The 22,002-nt window shown below is 29.8% G+C and overlaps 1 protein-coding gene across 7 annotated transcripts in view; it reads left to right on the top strand.

The window, feature by feature from the left end:
• The first annotated feature begins 16,012 nt into the window (after nt 1-16,012).
• Nucleotides 16,013-22,002, top strand: part of LOC121115899 (death-associated protein kinase 1) — a 234,235-nt gene continuing 228,245 nt past the window's right edge. For 4 of the 7 annotated variants that reach the window (XM_071887893.1, XM_071887895.1, XM_071887896.1 and 1 more), the window contains exon 1: nt 16,106-16,460. The gene's annotated coding sequence lies outside the window, so the exon portion shown is untranslated. Of the gene's footprint in view, nt 16,461-22,002 lie in introns of all 7 variants that reach the window. The other 3 variants (XM_071887894.1, XM_071887897.1, XM_071887899.1) reach the window with 1 other exon arrangement.

The following is a 22,002-nucleotide window of genomic DNA, read 5'->3' on the forward strand; positions in this document are numbered from 1 at the left end:
TTTTGGTGGACATACATAATATGTAGACTATACATTTTATGGATCACTATAGATTTTTGAGTTATTAATAAATTATTGAGGTTTCAAAGAACGTTATTAAGCTTCTTATTATTTATCGAACCCAACGATGAATATGAAAAATGGATATGGAAGGGAAATGTGTATTTATTGTTTGATAATAACATTTAAATTATAACTTATCGTCTACAGTCTACCAAATTTATTACTTGCACTTCCGTCTAAAGTACAACACTTTCTTAAATGGCCCACCTTTGTTCAATTTGTTTTATTTCGATGTTTGACCTTTATAACTTATTATAATCAATTATCTAATGAAACTGTATACCTATTGAAAAATATACAAAGTCAACCGATAAATAAGAGATTCATAACTAAAAAGATGGAGCAACGCAGAACTACAATTCTGGAGATATCCGCACGTGGAAAATCACCATCAGATATCTCACAAGTGCTGGGCTGTAACTGCTCTGCTGTGTACCGTGTGACTGCTAGAGGGACACCAAACAATTATAAAAGGTCAAAATTAATGCAAAAAGAATTGATTGAGTTAGTTAAAGGCACCATTGAATGCAAGAGAGGCAAGGTAAGTGTCAATGATATTGCTCGTGAATTTGACAGGAGTCAGACTACCGTGCGCCTCTTGCAAAAATTAACCCTTAAAGCCTACAGGATAACTTTTTTTTAAAACCTTTGGATCAAGTAAAACGCATAGCCCAGTGCAAAATCATCCTCAAAATGCTTGAAAAACAAGATTCTTGCCCTCCCCACAGCCCCAATTGTCCCCCCTCTCTGGACTTTGGTATTTTTGAGCACCTCAAGGGGACACTTCCCAGAGTCCGATGCACAACAAAGGAATAGCTGAAAACAACCATCATCATTGCTTGAGCCAACCTAGAGCCGAGCTTTGTAAAGAACTGGTGTGCAAAGTTCCACACAAGGCAAAAAACGGCTATATTGATTGAGAACGTAAATAAGGTTTTGATTGTATTGATTGATTGTATTTCTGAATTAAATTTTCCAAATTTGATAATATTTTTGAAATATAACAATTTTTTTTGATCGACGAAAAGTATTGCATTTTTAACGAAGGAGCTTATATTCTTTTCTGCAATTAAAATTTTAGATATTAATATAAATGTATGAAATATAATGGTTAAAAAGAATTTAGTTTGTTCTCTGAATAAATTAAAATAAACTATTGTTAAAATATGCATGTTAGTCTTGAGGTGCTAAACACTCCAAAAAATCACTTTTCTTGTAGCTTGAAAGAAAGTAACGGAGAGTTAAGACAATAATTTGCTATAAATATGCGTCATTAGCTGTCAATTTAGTTACTCCCCCTCGTCCCAAAATAAGTAATAAGAGTGAGTAATTTGTTAGTATTTTTATAAGACATAAAAACAAAATAAGAGATTCGATCATGTATCGAACGTGATCACGCCTCATTTATTTGGAATTAACATGAAGGTTAAAAGAACATTTTTCATGACTTCTTTTGTTCTCCCCCCCCCCCTTAAAAAGTAATAACAACATATATAAAACGTTGAAAACTCATAGATTATTGATTTGTGTATTAGTACATGTTGGGCCAAGGGTGGGAAGGTTTGGTTCAGAAGGAAACCTACGTCCAATTCTTTGTTCAAACAATTATGGCAGTCATGATTTGTGTGCATTACAATACATGATGTAGTCTATGGACATTAAAACTCAAAAAGACACACCATAAAAAAACCAAGAAAATAATTTTACTAATTTTTAGTCTTTTTTTAGTATGAATTATTTCTGTTCCTGTCTTTCTTTTATTTCGACCGAATTAAACAATCTAATCTCATCTTTTAATGGAATTTCAATCACTACATATTTATAGGTACATAATACATATTATATATATATATAAATTTATTCATATGAACTGATGAATATTGATTTATGAACTCTGTGGAGCCAAAATACCATTAATTATAACCAGTATCGGTACTTTTGAAGTCTTTCTACCTCCTCTGGTCATATGTAGGTACAATGTACATATAGCCAATATATTGAAATACTAGAAAATAAATTACCAATGGCCGTACATACATCCATTTATTCGTTATTTTTGCCTTAATGGTCCTAAGTAATTGTCCATTTGTTTCCTTCTTCAATTCCAATGCCAATAATATATATTTTTTAAAATAAGACAAAAGAAAACATTTATGTGCATGTACTCTTCGACTCCAAGGGAGAGTGACCTTCCTTGCCATGTACGTCATTCGAATTATTAATTAAAAAAGCTGTGCTTTATTATTAGAATATCTTATCTTATTATTCAAACGTACAGATTATGTAACTAAATATATGCTAGATTTTTCTTTGGGTTCAAATATTTTTCGAATTTTCATACTAATTATCATTTTTCGACCCTGATATGAGATAACTTTTATTATAAGTTTTCAATTTTTGCCAATAATAACTTAAGACTATTTTTGTGTCAATCCTTACTTAGGATACCACTTACTTAGGAACTTAGGATACTTACTTGGAACCAGTCCAAAGGACTGGTTCCAAGTACTAATAAGCCCATTCCTAAAACTAGACTGAACGGGAACGAAAGTGTAACCCTGACACAAAACTATTAAAGACCGTTTTGATAAATATTTTTCCTCATTTTTATTCGAATGACGTATTTTTTTTAGACCTTAGTGTTTGTTATATTTTGTTTGGGGTCATTTTCCTAGACTGCGTCGATATTTAGTTTAATGAAGTCTGGAATAATTTATTTTTGAAAAAGGTTTTCATTTCAATTTATTGAATGCCACTTCCTAAATATACAAAAATTCTGAAAACAATCCTATCTTTTCGCACTCCCCAGCCCCATTCTGTCTGACTTGTAGAGACATGTGTTGATGTACATCGTTCACCCTTTATTGTTAAACGACAAATCTGTCCGAGTCCTTTAGGGGAATCTATTTTGAAATATCCTACCAACATTTAATGGATTGATAGAGAGACAAACTTTCATATTATACATTTGTGGCGATAACATAAAAGAAGGTTATAATTTTTTAGATGAAACAGACGAAAACGCAATAGAAGTTTTTTATTTCAATGAAAACCAAAGATGATTTTTTGAAGAGTCAAATACAATATTAAGCCAATGAAAAACTATGCAACAAGTTATTAATATGAATGATATTTGTTTAAATTTTTACATAGATTTATTATATATGTACAAATTCAGTCAATTTGATTGTGTGGTATTTTACTTGAAATCGAATTTTGATATCCTAAATATAATCAATTTCAGTTAGTGAGGCATGTTCTTAACACGCGAATCCCTTTTTTATTTTCGTTACTCTTGCAACGTGAATACTCTTCCTTAAAAATAACTTTCACGCCAAGACGTCTCAGTATCTTTTTTTTATCATTGTTACCAAATAACCGTTTTTTATAAGGTTCAGTTAAGCTTAAACACTGCGGCTCCTAAGGATTTGATCCGTTTTGAATTAATATAAATTATAGAACTCTTATCAACAGGTACGGTTATAATACTGTCGCAATATTGAGAAAAGGTATCTCAGCTTGCTTTTATGTTATCCCATTACATGTTTTGTACACTGTACAAGTTTCGATTTTGTACTAGTTTCAACTTGTATCACGATGTTGAATATGTTGTAATCAAAAAATTAGATGCATACTTAATTATAAATGAATAATTGAGAGTAGAGTAGAGTTCTGATGAAGATAATGTAGTATTTGAATACTTTTTCGATGATCTACATATATGTTAAAGATGTAATTTATGACTTTTTTAAATAAAAAATACAAATGAATGAGCAATCTGTGACACATTCTAAAGGTCAAATTTTCAGAGTCGTATTAATAGAGAATAAATTATGGCTAAATAATTTTTATAAATATAAAAGAAATAATAACATCACTTACTAGTTGATATTAAATTGACTGATTTTGTAATTTATTAAGGGTGTTATAAGAAGTAGAAATTCCAATTTTTACAATCTGCTTAGACAAATATCAATTTGTACTGAGAAAACAACTTGCACCCAACATGAGTAAATCAAAGCTATATGCATTTGTCTTATAAAAACAATTTCAACTCATTTCAAAATATATCTTGGATAGTGCGAATTTTATATACAATATACGGGCCCCATAAAAATAAGATGTGGGAGGTCTTTTTACGGTGTAGACGGATAAGATGAAAATTAAAATTTTTGAAATGACAAAATTATTATATATAGAACTAGATGTGAATTTTTTTTTAAATCTTCGAAAAGGAATTTAGAACTTTATTAGTAATATTTTTTGATATTTTGTATTTTATTATTTATATACCGGGCCAACTGTTATTATTTACTTTCCTCTATTATGCAAATTTTGAGAAATTAAGAGTCATTTTTTTACAATGTTCTGATGAGCAATGTTGTAGAACACATATTTACCTGTTGATTGCTAAGAAAAACATTGTCCTAGTCGGCACCATGACCACTTATTACGAGAAGAGGATTGAGATCGTAGCACTCCTCCGTGAGGGATTGTCCTTGAAGACCATCTGGGAGCAGATTGTGGCCTCAAGGAAGACGCTTTAAATTTCTCTAACCGGTTGAAGGCCGGAGTGGACCTCAGACACTCCCAGTATCCGTCTACCGCCTGAAGTCGGCTTTAATGAAAAAGCCGAATTCCTTAATTGCTGACAGCCAAGAAGATGAACACGTCCCCATAAGAAAAGGCTGTGCAGAGCGTGAAAAAACAAAACCAACCTGAATCACTTTAAAAGAACCTGTGGACTCATTTTGATTTTTTCTGATAAGAATACCTTTACAGTTGCCCCTGTCTTCAACAGGTAGAATTATCAAGTTGTGACATTTGGTGATGTAGCAGAGGAGCACTGATATGTCGTCATATCCAAACAACCAGCTTCAGTAATGATCTTAGGGCTTGTTGCATTCAACGGGAGGGTCATGAATCCCACGTAGTTCCATTTAGGATACAGGTTGAAGGTTGATGAGTACGTTATAATTCTGGACACCAAAGTTCTCCCATGGATCAAATCTATCGTTGGCAATTCTACCTGGGTATTCCAACAAGATGGAGCATCTGCCCACACTCCAAAGAAAACCCGAGAGGTGTTCTAGGCTACAAGAAACACCACAACAACACCGCGTCCTGAAGACCTCTGTTAACAGGGCCTTGACCTCCATGAGGACCATGTACATCCAAAGGGTCTATAGCAGCTTCTGCCACCGCCTGGAGCTCACCATCAATTATGAGGGCGAAGACATAGACTAAAATATATTGTTTGGGTTTCAATTAATAGTTAATAAACTTGTTTTCTAATTCTCCCAGGATTCTGCCATGGTCATCAATATTTTGTGTGTTAAAATCCGTAAATAATAATAGTTGGACCTGTATAAGGAAGCAAAATATACTGTTTCATCATTGATGGAAAACATCATTCAGCTCACTATCATCCATTTCATTTTTATATCTGGTTTTAGGCAATTAGAGGAAGGGTAGTGTATATTCTTTTTGGTGTTTAGATTCGGTCTGAAACTGATTTTTTCTCCTGTTTGGTTTAAAGTGATTGCTTCTAGATACATTTGAACGAATATTTCTCGACTATCCAGATATACAATTTGTAGTTATTTGAAAGACTGTAAACTTCTTATGACGTCATTCTACTAAATTTGAAAATACACATTACCTCATTAACAATTCATCTATGTGTTTAGTCTAGACCGAATTTTATATGAGACCAATTAAAATTCCTATTTTTTGTGAGACCGAACAAGGATAATTTTTTCATTGGGAATGGTCCAGACCAAACTTCCTTGTTGTTATGATATCGGGTCGGTCTTGGATTTTCAGATTTCTTATGTAGGATTCAGAGACAGAATCTGCGTTTTTAAGGTTTTAATATATATACCTTTTAATTTCTATAGGGAAAAGTTGAATTAATCTATTAAAATGTTCAAATAGGGGAGGATGCAAGGTCTTCGATTTACTCATTTTAGCTATATATATATATACGTCTATGATAAATTATTCGATTTAAATGAAAGTTCCGTTCAATTAAGCCTATTGTTCAGCTAGGGTTATTGTCATTATATCAAGAATTAGAAACCAGTTGATGATATTTGTAAATAAATATATTATATATTTATCTATCTACTTATTAAGTATATAGGCAGATACTTGAACACGAGGGGCTTCAAACCAGTTGACAGACATATTTAAATATTTTAAAAAAGAACGATGTAAATCTTTTTGCCCTCAAGCACCAATGTGTATCAATTCATCATCAAGCAGCAACAAATAAAATTAGTTCAATAATGAATTATTCACCTTGAAATTCATCCTAATTATACCTACATAGTACCTATGTATAAATTAAATAGGAGTGAGACAACATAGACACGATTTTCATTATAATTTTATGGATAATTTTTCGAATTCGTTCCTCGTTTTTAGACTTAACAGACTCTCATTATCATCTAGATATGCCCAATTTATTACCTGTGGGTCTACCTATTAATGTAAAATTCTATATTAATAATTAATCATATCTGAATGAAATGATGACAATTATTCTAGAAAAAAACCGGTAAAGCAGTGTTTGAATATATTTTTACAATAATAGACCGATTTCAATCCCGTCACAGGATGTAGAATAAAACAAAAGGTATTTCATGTTGAATTGCATGCATAGTTCATAGGCGTATGTTTTGGGGAAGAGCCTGGTATTTAGATTTTTTAAAAATCAATATTTATTCACAAAAATTATGAAATATTTAATTTTTTCGAAAAAAATTACACAAATCTATCGCTGATCACAAAAAATTTATTTTTTTTGAAAAAAATAAAATCAAAATTTATACTAATTTAGAAAATAATTTCAAATATTAAATTTTTTGCTCTGTTGCATAATTTGCCCAATTGGCCTTTTTTTAAGAAAATAAATCTATTAAAAAAATATTTTTACGAATATTTCTGAGTCGAATTTTTTCATCCTGACCCTAAAAAAAATGAAGTAAAAAGGAAAAAATTCTTCTTAATTTGGGGGGGGTGCTACAGCCCCTCTGCCCACCCCCTACAGACGTCCTTGAGGTTGACACACGTGAAAAGTTTGGTATCCTTCCATTTCCAACAAGTTTCTTCGAGTTGTGCTACAGTAATCCTGGAGTACCTAATCTTGACGGGTACTTATAAATATTTACTCTGAATGAGTAATTGAATTTTGATTTTGTCCAAATCAAAGCTCATGTAATGAGTCATGTCTAATGAGCTAAAAAAAGAAAAAGTTGATTAAGCTCTTTGATGCTCATTATACAAACGACATACTATTACTAATGTGCTTGATAGATATGACCAGTAACGCAATGTTTCAAGCAAATTTAAATTTGAATTTAGCAACTAATTAGAAACTGGTTTCAATTTCATAGAGGGATCGATATAAAGTAGTAGTTTTATTATTTTTATTATTATTATCATTCCCTTCTTAATCACTCAAACTTATAAATCAGAAATAATAATAACTAAACAACATAGGTAAATGTTTGTGCCTATGTTTATAACTAGATTTTAAAGGAAAACAAAAATAAAATCCACTTATATCGATGGTGTTTTTTCGCATCAAGGTTACTACAGTGCAAATCTTATTTATTTATATACATATAATCTATACATAACTAGGATGGTGATGTTTTGTAACTAGTATCTTAATGGTTTTAAGGTGGTTGCAATTACAATTATAGGGAGGTACTTAATAGTAAGAGTATTTGAGTTATTATGTAAGAAGGCAGGGGGTTCTGCTGGGGTGTACTGGAATGGCTATAGCCCCCCCCAAAAAAAAAAAAAAAATCCTTTTTACTAGAATATTTTTATAGTCATTTGGAAAAAACTATGCAGCTGAGCAAAAAATGTATTATTTGAAATTTTTTTCCAAAAATTTAATTTTCTGTGAATAGGTACGGATTTTTGAATTTTTTTTCCAAAAAAAAAAAAAAAAATATTTAAATATTTTTCCAAAAACTTAATATTAAAATCTTTTTCCAAATTTTTTTTTTTTTTGTAAATAGCTGTGGATTTTGGAATTTAAAAAAAAAAGTTAATTTATGAAATATAATTTTTATTTTGAAAATTTAATTTAAACTGTAATTTTCAAAATTTGGTTTTTTTTCTAAAAAATTTCGAAAATATGGCTTCCTCTGATCAAAATATCTAATTCTGTGGACGTCTCCGGAGGGTAATAATCTTCTCATAAGTATCCTAAAATCCTTCATTCAAAACTTGGCTAAAGCCATTGCATCGTTCAACATTTTCACGGGGATGGAGTCCCAGGCAGCCACCAGTTTGACCTTCAGGTCGTCCAAATTCTTGCTGGGGGTCACACAGGATCTATTCTCAAGAATGAACCATATGGAGTATTCCATGACGGATAGGTTGACGCTGGAGGAGGGGGGGGGGCAAACTGTCTTGTCTTTCAAGACACTCACACCACCGCTGCGTCTCTCTGGATGTGTAGTAGGGGCACCATCCTTTTGGAAGGTATCTGCCTCATTCTGGAAGTGCTGTTGGGTCCAGGGAAAATAACTTCCTCCAGCGTGTTGTTGATGTACTCCTTGGTGTTTAATTTTACCCCGTCGCCACAAACACCAAGGAGGACTTATCTGTCTGAGTTACGGCTCTCCAAACCATCACCTACTGTGGCTTCTGCACTCTGTCCTTTTTGAGCTTAGTCTGCCTGATCTGGTTTTATCCTTGAAAGATTGCGTCTCCTCGTACCTCTCAATGGTTGTCTTGATGAGCATGGATTTGACCTCCATGCTCTGCAGGCTCCTCAATATGACTGGTCGAGATTTACCCTTTAGGTACTCAGTGATTATAGCCTCTCTCTTGGCTTCGATTGTAGTTAACAAAAGTGCTTGTTTTGATCTAGTTTTGACCCAACAAGAGTTTAAACATAATATCTTGCAACCTTACATATAAATATATTGTATAAAGTCAATTTAACAAGACTTTCTGTAGATCATGAATATTTAAAGAACCTATAGATATTGCAAAATTTGAAACCCTTAGCTTGAATATAAGTGCATGGGACATCCATACAACTCCCCCGAGTGATACATAAAGATAATAAAAACATTTGTTCTTTCTTCTAAATTGTTGCCCAGATGGTACTCGATCATTATGATTTCTCTTGGTAAAACAGTAATCAACTATAGAAATCATAAATTTGTTTCATCTCACAACAATTATAATACAGTTAAATGGAGTGCTTACTTCAAGGCTTTGAGCCCCACCCCTTCTACATCTGAACATTGAATTCCTTAGGTACTTGCTCAAAAAAAAAAAAAAAACTACAGAGAAAATATAGATCTTGTTGTTTTCTTAATTGATTTAATAACTTTCTGCTTATCTTAAATATCACAAAAATGAAGTGATGTTTCAAGATCTCTACTTTTCTTAGCTAGCTTTACCTACAGTTTTGGTTAATAGTTCGATTCGGTGGAACGTTTAGAAATTTTAAATGTTTAAGTTTGAACATTTTAAACAAATTTTGATATATACATATGTACCTATGTAGTCTAACAGAGAAACAATTAATTGGCCGATTTTCGACTTTTTGAGAATAATGGATAAACTATTTCGGAATTATTTCGATAAACATAGATACATAAATTTCAGAAAATAAAGAAAGTTTTTATTTACTATTACTTTTTGTATTATTCCTTGAGTAACAACTGAGAGGAAATAGACTTACTAAATGCTAATACGGTATAATATTATAGGTAGAGAAGTTGCTTTGGACTCACTTATACGGATATGGTTTGACTTGGACACTTATAAGTTTAGCCGAATATAACAATACATATTTGCTGTTTCTATAATGTATGTTTTCAAAGATTACACAAGTTAGTAGTTTTTTTTCTCAAATCACAGTTGAATATGCTGATATAGTTGATATGTATCAATATCGCCACTGCAATGATGTAAAGAGACGGTTGCAAATTTAAAAAATTAAATTGAAGAATGACATTGCTTCTCTCAAGTCTTTTAGCTTTGACCTTGATTGACAGGCACTGTTGCCACTTCAATTTGTAGGAATACATCCCAAGGTTATCTCGGATGAAGTTTCTCCTTGCTGTTGAGTCTCCTTGTATCTCTTAATGGTTCTCTTGATAAGTATGCGGAAAACTTCCGGGCTTTGCAGGTTCCTCGAGATGGCTGGTCGAGATTTGCCCTTCAGGTACTCCTTGATTACAACCTCTCTCTTGGCTCTTATTGTAGTTAAAAAAAACTACTTTTAAAAAAAATAAAATAAAGCCGCTTAAAGAATATAATTACGCAGACGTCCCTGTATTGGGCGGATATTTCTAAGAGCTGTTGAGATAAAGAGCAAAAGGGGATAGATTCTGGTAAATTTATTAATTTTTATTCTAATTTTGGATTAAAAAAATATATACCACGCTACGTGAAAAAAAAGTCCTCTTAAATAATTAAATTTAAAATATGTAGAGTCATTATGAACATAATTATTAATTCTTTAGAGTACTAAAATAGTATCTTCAAGCCTTAAATTTTATTATTATTATTCAAGGGCATCCACAAGGGGTGGGCTGAAGAGGCCTCATCCACCAAATTAGGGAATTTTTGCTTTTGACAAGAATTTATTTTCTTTATTCCGACAAATTATACGCCTGTGCTTGAATGTTTTTTCAAAAAATAATTAACACTTGAAATTTTCTGTGAATAGCTAATAGTTTTTTCTTTTTCCAAATATTTTTATTGATTGTAAATAGCTTATGAATTTAATGTTGAAATATGATTTTTGATTTCCAAAAAATTTAATATTTGAAATTTAAATTTTGAAATTTTTTAAAATAAGAATTAATTTTTCTAATTTTTTTTCTAAAAAATTAACTTTCTATGAGCAATTATATAAATTTTTGAAATTTTCTTTCAAAAAAATGTAATATTCAAAAATTTAATTTTTCAATTTTTTTTCCTAAAATATGGATTTTCTGTGAACAGCTATAGACTTTTAAAAACTTTTCCCAAAAAATTTAATATTTGAAGTTATTTTTTGTAAATATAAGTTCATTTCTGAATTTACTTTCAGAAATATTAATTATATTTCTTTTTAAGTTTTGAGATGTTTTACCAAAAAAAGTTATTTCTTGTAAATATATGTTGATTTTTGAAATTTTTCCATTTTTGGATTATTCTTCAAAGTATTCCATTACCAATAATAATAATAATAATATATATAATTCTACGGACGCCACTATTATTAAATATTTATCTTCAACCCTTGGACATTATAAATTTTATAATTATAGCTTTTTTAAAGAGATTGTTATTAGTGTTTGATTTTCTATTTACTATCAATCCACATTTGAATTTATCCTACACCAAGGAGTTCCTAAAAAATTATGACATTTAATTTATATGTTAATATTTTAAATATAATTTTTTTTTGCAATTCCGAAAGCAAATTGATTCTAAATACTTACTAAAAACTATCATTTTCTGGCTATTTATTTAAATGAACCTCTGGTACTTCTAAAAATATGGCATAAAATATCCACTTATTTGTTAATTTTTTGAAAGAGTATAGTTTATTTAGATGTATCAAGGGAACCTGTCTCTAGTGATCTCATGCGAATCAATGACAGATTAGTGTTGTAGGCTTTTCAAAACTGTTAAAAAGGTGTATTTAATAAATGAGTTTGTAATTGTCCTTTTTTCTGATAGTCGACATCGGCTTCTATAAAAATAAATTACAATTAATCATATTAAAATAATAAATTATTTATTTTTAGTTACTTTATGTAACATTTGAAAATTGAATCGAGAATGACCCTATGATTTTATCTTGCATCTTTTTTTTCGATTCTGGATCAGAAATAAAACTCGAGAAGTCTTTGAAATGGAAAACAGTTTATTATAGTTTTAAATAACCCTTTTTTTTTAAAGACAAACAAAACTCTCTGTAGCCATACTTACAATTGATGGATTGAGTCAATTCCTTTATACTTGTACCTATTTAGCTAATTAACAGGCTCAAAATAGGTGAATTAATATATTTTCTGATGTTTAATATATATTCAGATACAGTGTGACGCTATAAAATGTTCTCTTTTGGTTTTAACTTTTTTTAAATCATTTATAATTATCAGACTTAATTAAAAATTATGTAATTTGATAGCTGAAATTTGGATAGTGGTGTAGTTTCCTTTATTCAACCACAAATTAAAGAAGCAAAACCTCCATGGTAAATAATTATTGATTTATTCTACGCTTCTTTGTCTATTTCGCAAAAATAAGTCGCAGAAATGTGCCTTGGAACAATACAAAGTATCGGAGATTAACCCAAGGAAGTGAGAGAACATATTACTGACGTCATGGGGTGAAAAGAAAGGTCGAAATATTTCATGGAGGATGGTGCCAAAAGAGGTCTTGGAGCTTTAAAAGTGTCTGTAGGAAGCTGTTTTACTCTGGATAGAGGAAAATTATCCCAACAAAAGCATTGTTTAACTACAAGATATCACCCTATTTTACATCTACAGAAACAAGCCCAAAACTTATGTTCCGACAAAGAAATTTTAGCTCATATAATTTTGACGCCTTTACCCCCAGATCTCAATCATCCCCTTCATTATTTTATGGTGAAATCACAAAGAAGTCTTTTCAAACAGTCACCTTAATTTTGAGGCCCTGAAAATCTAGTTGAGTATGAGTTATCCTGGAAGAAGTCCTTTATAAATGTTTGAACTTCCATCTCAATCTATAGAAATGTGCTACATCCAGAGGCTTAGAGTTTGAATAGTTTTTCTTGATTAATTTTAATATCTACTTTGTTAATAAAAGTGTTTAATATTTTCATAAAACACTTTAATTATTTTGAAAAAAAAAAAAAAAAAGATTGTAACAACTTCAAAACGCCACCCCGAATGTACTATTTCTATCAGTTGAAACTATTCAAAGATTCATTTCAAACATAAACATATGTAACTTTCATTTATGACCAAGTATTTTCCTCATTTAAATTAGTTAAAGCTACGGGTAGAATCCAGTTGCATGATAATACATACATACTCTGACAACTACACTCATAATAAAATATGTAGTCTCAATGCATTGATTAGTTTTATTACTGCCGTTCATAATGCAAATAAAAGAAGCAAAAAAAATAAATAACTAACTAACGAAGAAAAAAAAGATTTACACATAATTGAACTGACCATTCCCTGAAAAAAACATTCGCTTTTAAATCAAATCAAGTTATAACTTGATTTGTATTCCATTAACAGAATATAATAAAATTTAATTTGTTTAAAAACAAAACGAAAAAAAAACAACACACACTTAGAATCCACTTTGCAGAAAAATATTTGATATAACAATTAACATATCCTATATCTTTGGTTACTGTGCATTCCGGTCTGCAAATGATTGACAAGTCTATGACCGTTAAATATAACTTTTTTTGATCGATCTAATTCAGTCTCGACACTGTTTCTCCAATGAAGTTCCATCTGGATAAAAAAATACGGTCTAAATACAGTGTTGATTACATCAAGTATGTTTTGATATAAGCAAACATAGCTAAAATGTAGTCATAAGAAGTTTTACAATTCTAATAAATTTTAATTGTAAAACATTTTGTTGAAATATAGCAAGCTATATACAAATAGAGAGCAAAACTATGTTGGCATTGCCCAAGCATCTCTACACAGCGATTATACAGCTATATGTATGCTTTATTTAGACATTAGTTGACTATTCTTATTTTAATATTATTTTTATATGTTCGGTGTTCAATTATCAATATTTGAACTCTAGTATATGTATAGTTAGTAGTTTTTTTTCTCATGCCTTTAAAAAAAAAATTAATATAAATAAACTACGTTAAAATCTTTACAATACTGTAGCTCGTTATATACTAGAATGGTACATTGAAATTTTTGTAGGATAATATGATATTTAATTCAATTTTTCCCGAATTTAGGTACAAAAATTTCGTTCCATGATCTGAGACTGTTGGCTGGATGATATCCGTGCATTAGCGCTATAGTTGTTAGGAAACCAATATATTCTTACTATTTACTGTATCAATAAAGAGATCTGTATTCCAGTATTTTTCGATATCCTTTCGACAATAAATACAAAATAAAAGAAGAACAATTTACATTCATGTTATCCAGTGCCTTCGAAATTTTGGTTTTTCTTTGCAAACAACAATATTGTTTGAGTTGGGCGGATGGGAGGTGGGTTCAGAACTTAAATCAGTTGGTGTAACTATTTTAAGACCTAGTGTAGCCAGTTACAATGTTTGTTTAGTATAGCAGCGTTTTAAATGCGCCAGTATTCCGGCATCATTGTATGAACTACACGTATACCGAAAAAAACTAATCTGCATATACATTGTTACTATTTTTCCGTGAAATGACATTTCAGAAAAATGCCCTTGAACCATATCGTTTGGTATATAAAATTATGTATATTTTATATACATATGTTTATATTATTGTGAAAAAAAGAGAAAGAAGTCCTAGGAATTGACAAAATTATATTATAATTATATTTTCAATTTGAGAGGTTGAATTACATATCTGTTTATAAAAATTAGGGCTGTATTGGTCCTTAATCTGTGACTTAAATCGGGCCTGTACCATGTCCAATCCCGTTTTGTGTCTTTATCGGTACTCGATAAGCGTTCCAAATGTTAAAGTTCCCTGTACAATGCATCATTTATATTATAGTAAAAGTAACTCAGTTTTGCAATGGAATTAGTTTAGTAACAGTTTCATAATCTTTCAAATACGATAACGGTTTGCTATTATTCTGTATTTCGAGCTAATTAAAGTATTGAATATTCTTATATAAATTGTTGAATATTAATTAATGATGGTGCCTCTAATGTCTTTTAGTAAGATTAATTTCTACGGGACTGGATTTGCATCCGATTTGTTCGCATCTTTAAGATTGTGAACGAAACTGGATAGAACGTCAAAACTGTGGAAATGCTACATCTTTAATATTTAGATGATACAAGGATTTATGTATTCCCAATTTTTAAAGTGCATTTTATGATGGAATTGATTAGGTATATTACCCTTAGGGATGTAGTGGACCCAACATTTTGACATCACCTGTGTCCATTCCTCAATTTTAAGAAGACGTCCACATGGAACAATCTATGATAAATTTCATCATCATAAATAAGCCTTTTATCATTTTAATAAGTCTATTTTAGTCTTTAATTAGACTTAAATGCAGAAAGGAATGACGTAGCTCAATGAACAACGTACTAGGGAGAAATTATTTTCTTGAACTCAATGTGCAAAGGTTCGATTCTTGGAGGCTCCTAGAAAAGGAAATATACATTGTGTATATGGACTTCTAAGACAATTCCTAGGCTAGATGGAGTAATTGTTGTACGTAAAAGGTTTACTTATTTTTAATCCGTGGAACGTCATCTGAAAAATTAAAGGATCATAAAAAAAAAAATACAGAATAAAGCCTAAATATTCATGTGTTTTAAAAATACATTAAGTTTTTCTAAAATGGCTCAATTGGTAAAGTGAGATAATTTACTGTACTACCTTAGAAAAAATAATGATACCTTGTTGAGATTGTTTTATAATTTAGGATGCTTTTCAAGAATTGATAACAGGGACTCCCGTTACTGAACGTGGGAAAGATGGGATTTTAAGTCTTTTTTGAAGGACCGACACAACTCTTACTACTATGTACTATTCATTTTTGCATCGCATCAAGAAATATTCCTATTCTTCTAATAGATTCTCGTTGTTGTTGTTGTTATTGATAAATTGTACGCATGTTCCTTGGCGTCAAAATAGCGTCAGATTCCATCGCCCTTTCTCTCTTGTGTGTGCTTGCGATCGTCGTGGTATCATTGTACTATGTACTCCTTCTTCTCCTTCCCCATTATTATTACACTGTAATATTTTTTTGTTTTTTTATACTTATATATATTGAAATCGAGAGTGCGTGTGTATCAAACACACACTGAGTTTTTTTTTTTTTTTAAATATTTTTTATGTGTATGTATATCCCAGTCGAGATATTCTCCTTATATCTGTAATATCACCCTTTATATATAATTATACTTTAATAAGGTAAATATTCTGATCATCGAAGACAAAAAAAAAATCAAATTCCAGTTAACATAAGAAAAAATCTTTTTCGTATGTAAAGAAAAAAATGTTTTTTGGCTTACTTTTATTATTTGAGTGAATCTTTGAATCCCCATTTTTTACTGTCCTATTTTTACAAAAAATAGCAAAAAGTGAACTATTTTGCAACATTTCAATTAAAAAAAAATTTGTTTAATTCGTGTTTTACAAGGCAATTAAATATATACAACAACAGCTGACTCTTCATTTAGAAAGGAAACATTTGTTAATAAGGTAAGATATATTTATATTCTATAATTATTAATCCTTCCTTTGGTAAGAACCACTGATTCTCAAGGCATTTGCTAGAGTATATTTTTTCTTATTGCACACCTTGAAGGTACTTAAGTAATTTAACTCCTTACAAATCTCCTACCCAAAATAATAACTCCAAAAAAGAATTATCTCAAAAATACTTAGATTTACAAACATTCAAGGTCACATAAAAATGCAAAAAACAGAAGCATGCGATAATTGTAATAATGGTTATTATGGTTCAAAATAAACAAAGTTATCAATGAGCTACAGAAGGAGAACTACAGATTTGTGTACATAATATAAGCCGTATATGCCTTGGTTCTTAGTACTTGTATGCAGATATTACCTATGAGAAAATTAGATATTCCCAAGTTTAATCTCGTATTTGTACATAAATACTGTGTGAACCTTATAGCAGGTTATGGATTTAAGAAATATATATTTTCTTCATTTTTTATATAGACAGGGACGTTCACAGGATTATATATATATATATATTTTTTTTTTTTTTGAAGGTGGGGGGAAGGCTTGGTTTTCGGAACTTTTATGAAAAAAATAAATCAAAAATTTATAGCTTTTCACAAAAATTAAATATAATTATTAAATTCTATGGGAAAAAAATTCAAAAATCTATTATTCGCAAAAAATTATTTTTTTTCTAAAATCCATAGCTATTCACAAAAAATTAAATTTCAAATGCTTATTTATTTAAAAATCTATAATTTTTACAAAAATTTCAAATATTAAATTTTTTGGAAAAAAATTTCAAAAATCTATAGCTATTAACAGAAAGTTCAATTTTTTGAAAAAAAAAATTCAAAAATTTAGCTTCATATATTAAAATCTATATTTATTCTCAAAAAATTTCAAAACTCCACGCCCATAAAAAAAAACAATTAAAAAAACCATAGTTTCTGACAAAAATTAATTCTTTTGGAAAAAAAATTCTAGTAAAAAGTTAAATTCCTTTTTTTTGAAGGGGGTCTACTGGCCCTCCAGCCTACCCATGTAGACGCACCTGATATATTTATACATAAATAAATAATTGCAAATGTTTTGCTCTATGATTGATTAAAAGTAGAACAGGTAGTTTCTTGTTAAATTATTTTAATACGAATAGTTCTTACTTATAATAGTTACTTCGAGTAAAGTTTTTTAGTCTCCTTTGCCTTTTTTAATTAAGTCCAGAAACCAAACCGGGATCAGGTTCCATTTGCTCTTTTCTTTAACGATATATATATTTTTTTAAATATATATATATCTTTTATGTTTTTTTGGTCAAATTTAATGTTATGTATATATAATATATATATAAACTCAAAAAAATCCAAAGCAAGGGTGACCTTGTCTTGAGGAAGAAGAATAAAATAAAAATGAAGAGATATAGTTAAAGTATATAAAAGTATTTAGTGACTCATAGTTTTATCTTTCAATCCTCTACAAGACACAAATCAATGAATTTTATATACATTCATGTTTAGAGCTTATAGGTAGGTATCCAATTTTTCCCCCACATATGCAGTTGCTTAGCTATGCTTAATTAAGTATCAATTTAGGCATATCAACCAATGATGTACATACCTACCTCATAATAAAAAATAATAATAATTCATATATAATCAAAGCACTCATCAATGCAAAACAATAGAGATTATGAAGCAATGCCTTTCACATAAATTTTATGTTAATAAGTATTTTAGCATATGTTATGCGTCAACATAAATACAATCTTGAATAAATACATATAAATTAAGTCCAATTTTTTTTACCTACATATAGTTCAATATTTCATAAACATATTTGAGTTAATTATAGTCTTTGTATTCCAATTTGCAGTATGAGTTACGATATCCATGAGAACTGGTCATTGTTTAGAACGTTTATTTGATGAAAAAAACTTATATTGTTATATTATGATGACCTTTCAAATAAAATCTATCGATTTCTGATTCTTTTATTGTGAAGATACATTTTGGTTACTTCATGTACAATTTAACGGCACTTCCAAAGGGTTAATAAGAATAGTTTGTTACTAGAATTGACAGTAATTCTTCTTAGACTAACCTTTATTTCATAATCTATTTAAAATAATAATAATAACAACCATCATAGCTTACTTTTGTGTTGACGTATGTACATGTGAAGTCTACGAAAAATGTAAATTTACTTCTTTTGATAAAATATGAATCTTTTCAGTAAGACAATTCAGAACCGGTGCAAGACCAAAACAATTTTTTTTACCTTGTCAAAAATCCGTTAATAGTTAGTGTAATCATTTCAATTATCGATGTATTACTTGATAATTGTTTGAAATTGTTCACAGGTTAATGAGAGCTTATTCGAATTCAGCCAATTAATGTTCAAAACACTAGTAATAGAAAAAAAAATTTTTTTATAAAGAAAGCGAAAAAACACGATAGTTGAAAATATTGGTTTAATTTTATATGAGTTAGTTTACGCCCATATCTTGATATATATTTTATAGGGTATGATACTAATTCTTGAACAAAATATTTGTCTAAATCGGTATTGATGCTGAAAAGCATCAAGTAAGATATTGGAAAGACTCTTAATACTAATGCGTAATATAGAATGTCATCTCTCTTTCTGATGAGATGAACTTTGGCCTATGTTGTATTTACATATATGTATAATAACAGGTAAAATGTTCATATAAGATATTTAATTTTTTTAAAAGCTAATAGAAATTTCTCCTAGTTTCATTTTGATTAAATGTGCCTACGATTTCAAAAGGATCATTTTATACTTTTTTAATGATGGTATTAAACTGACAATTACACATTTTCATATTATAAGTAGGACGTAGGTAAATGTATGTACGTTCATAGTAGTTGAATGCCTTTGTATGTATATTCATAATGACAAAGCCACACTGTAATCCTATCGAGTAAAGTACTACTCAAGTACTTACTCATTCATTATTTAGCCACACTTTTATTAACTCTCTTAGCTGATGATAATGAATTAAAGTATAATTTTCGGCATTAAGAACCCTAAGCAAATTCACTCCATTCCCGCTTCTTCCTCCTCATAACAGTTGACGGATTAATTAAATTTCAGAAATAATTGATTGAATGATATGGGTAATTAAAGGCAGAGGCGCCGGAACTCATTTATAAGTTGGAGGAGGGACATTTGTATAAATATGATGTTGCATATGGGATGAGGACTCAAAAATTAGAAGATTTTAATAGCTTTTTCACTTCTACATATTTTTATTTTGTGTCATTATTATGGGAAACTTTTGAAGCCAAAGTTGGTAATTCAACAATTTTCCACACTTTTTATTCAATATGTGGTATGGTATGGTTACGGGACTTCTCCAAGAGCAATTCAAGTCAGAGTTCAGGCTTGAGCACTACTCCAGCTCTGAGTAGATACAAACTTATGTAGAAATGTATAATGGATTTGTATTGGAACTGATTAAAAAAAAAAATAGTAAGGATATTTTTTAATTATTACCCTTAGTCACCAAATACAAAAAGTAAAAAGAGAACATGTGACTATTACATGAAAAAATCTGACAAGTCTGAAACCAAAAGCCCAATGACAGCCATTCAGAATTCATTTGATCCCGCTTATGTGTAAATGGGGTCCACATGATAACAAATCCAAATCAAGTCAGAAATACCTTTGGTCTCCACTTCACACCCTCAACCACAACTGACTTTATAATAATTTATTTAGTCACTGTCCCCATTAATAAATAAACGTTTTGTTTAAAGGAAACATCAACCATAAGTAAAAATATTTATTAATTTGTATTAAAAAAACTTTGTTCTTAAAGTATACGTACATACTTACTTACAATCTAAGTATATAGATTTATTTATATACACACAATGTTCTGCTGCTGTTATAAAGATGTATTTTCAAAGTTACATAGATAAATCCATCAAATGGCATTTGTAATATACACCGCAGGAGTGTTTATTTTTTTTTAAATATGCCTCTGTCCGTATTGGTTATAATCATAGAACCCATGTATTATTTATATACATATATTAAGACTCAATAAATGAATTTATGCTTTAAAATATCTTTGAAAATCTTTTTCATATTTAATTCTAACCTGTCTGTTTAGATAATATAGCAAATACAAAGATGCGAACGAGAAAAATTTATTTCAAATATAAGAATCACTCCCCCTTCTCCTCTGAATAGACTTGATCAAGGACTAAATTCGTAGTTACAGGGGCGTTTGCAGGATTATATATATATATGTATATTTTTGAAATATTTTCAAAATAATCGAAAAAATTTTAAAAATCCACAGCTGTTCACAAAAATTTTGTTGAAAAAAAAATTCAGATATAACATTTTTTGCAAAAAAAAAATTCAAAAATCCATAGCTATTAAACAAAATTCATTTTTTTAGAAAATAAAATGAAATATTAAATTTTCTATTAAAAAGCAAACATTCCTTAATTTTGGGGGAAGCTACAGCCCCTCCAGCTTAACCCCTGTGGACCCCCCTGAGTTACCACCTAACCTCATCCCATTACCTATCCTCTTAATCTTTTTGATTGCATAATTTTGATTATTGACTATTGTATCACACAAAACAACTTTATTTTTTAAGAAAAGGAAGAACATTTTTTGGTCCTTGGTTTCGAACCACGATCTGGACCGATATTCGATCCAGATCGCTTTAGGTAAACTCACTTAAGACTGAACCGAAAAGACAAATCTCAACACCAATACATATTATACATTTATGTGCATAGATATTTTTCTTTTCCTTTTTGCAAAGGGCAAATGAAGGTGATAACCAGTTTCAGTGTGTGTACGAAAGAACAAGGCCTTAATTAAGGCATATTATTTGATTATGACCTGTACTCAAAATATATAATATTTAGATAAACTTTTCTTTTTGTGGGGATGATGGTTTGTTTGTAGTTTGTTAGTTTAGGTAATGCCAAATGATTTTATGTACATTCTATGTTGTTGAGGATTAGGAAGAGAAGACTGAGAATCCGGTAGGAAAGAAACGAAGAAGTGAATATAAAAACACAATCAAAATGGTTAAATTATGACGTCTGCGGCTTCTTAATCGCCTCATTTATTTATTTGGAAACGGCACGATTTTAGGCACGATTGCAACAGGGTGTATCTGCCTACATACATATGTATTATCTGGGTAGTGACTCAAAACTATAGAATGTTTCAAAGTATTTGTATTTAAATGAAATGCATTTAGGTACAAAGCAGATATTTGACGAATAAGTTTATGTCCTTATCACTCAAAAGTCAAAATACGTCATATAACTGGTTTTTCACTTTTTTTCTTTTTTTTTTAGAGGAGAAACCATTCATTGCTTGTAAATATGGTTATGGACCAAGCATTATTATTTTTTTTTTTTTGTAAAAATATGTAAATTCACTATTATCAAAACATGTTTCAATTATGTGAAGGGATATTCAGCAGCTGACAAGTTATATGTAAATACCAATTAGGGATTGAATACCCACGATGAGTCATTAAGGAAATAGGTTG

Source organism: Lepeophtheirus salmonis, chromosome 4 (assembly GCF_016086655.4).
Source record: "Lepeophtheirus salmonis chromosome 4, UVic_Lsal_1.4, whole genome shotgun sequence".
NCBI lineage: Eukaryota > Metazoa > Arthropoda > Copepoda > Siphonostomatoida > Caligidae > Lepeophtheirus > Lepeophtheirus salmonis.